The sequence below is a fragment of the Penaeus monodon genome, chromosome 32 (assembly GCF_015228065.2).
Source record: "Penaeus monodon isolate SGIC_2016 chromosome 32, NSTDA_Pmon_1, whole genome shotgun sequence".
Lineage (NCBI taxonomy): Eukaryota > Metazoa > Arthropoda > Malacostraca > Decapoda > Penaeidae > Penaeus > Penaeus monodon.
Window position 1 is genome coordinate 7316465 of NC_051417.1, and position 964 is coordinate 7317428.

At 36.9% G+C, this 964-nt stretch overlaps 1 protein-coding gene across 1 annotated transcript in view; it reads right to left on the reverse strand.

Moving 5' to 3' along the window:
• The window catches only part of LOC119593409 (translocon-associated protein subunit gamma-like), a gene marked incomplete in the record, with an annotated part of 14641 nt that overhangs the window by 973 nt on the left and 12704 nt on the right, over window positions 1-964 (reverse strand).

The window sequence follows — 964 nt, forward strand, 5'->3', positions numbered from 1 at the left end:
GAATCTCAGAAATACAAGTTAGGCATAATGCACTGAAGGCTATTTCTTCTTTAACTATACCTACTCAAACTAAAGGAGAAAAATTCTTAAGGTGATTGTTAAGTGTATACTGTCTGACAACTAATTTCCAATAAATGGATAATTCCTATGACCTTAGTTTATACAATATACCACTAGGGATAATAAAAAAAAGACTAATAAAGCCTGTATGTATGAAGTAACAGAATGAAGGAAAACTCAGGAATTCTCATTAAATTCACATTCGCATTTTCTTAGCAGTCTTTTCAAGAGAATTTAACCCCTGACCATGAGCAATCAAAACCCATACAAAATCTAGTGGGATTTTTCCTCGCATGACTTTCCATTAGCAATAAGACATCTAATGTCTGCTAATATATTTGGTACCATTGGACAAATTTCCTTCAGCCATATCCTTGATAACACCCCCATTCCCCTACTCCCCTTGGAGACCCTCTCCTGCCTGCGCCATTACAACACTTGGGTTTTCCTGCCTGCCTCTTATCTTCTTGTTATCAAAAAAGCAAGTGTCAAGTAGTAATTCTGGCACTGTATGGCATATTTCATTCTACCAAACCCTAGCTCTTTTCCTCTTCCCACCTTCTCCTTCCACGCACCATATTATACATCCTAGGAAATCATTGTCTTTCATTACTTGTCTACATACATATAAAATCATCCAGATACAGATTTTACCGTTTTGTAGGATAAAAATCAATGGACAACTAAACTTTTCTAAATCTGTGCTCTAGCGATACAGTACGTATCTGATATACAAAAATTAAAACAAACAATTTCTGCAGTGTAAAATGAGTGTCAAATGCCTGCAACTCAACTTTGCTTTTATGAAACTTGAAAAATCAAGTTTCTTTTGCAGCTTGGGGGGGGGGGAGAAACGGGAGGGTTTGCAGCTCTATGGGGTTATCTCATGTAGTGTGGATGGCAA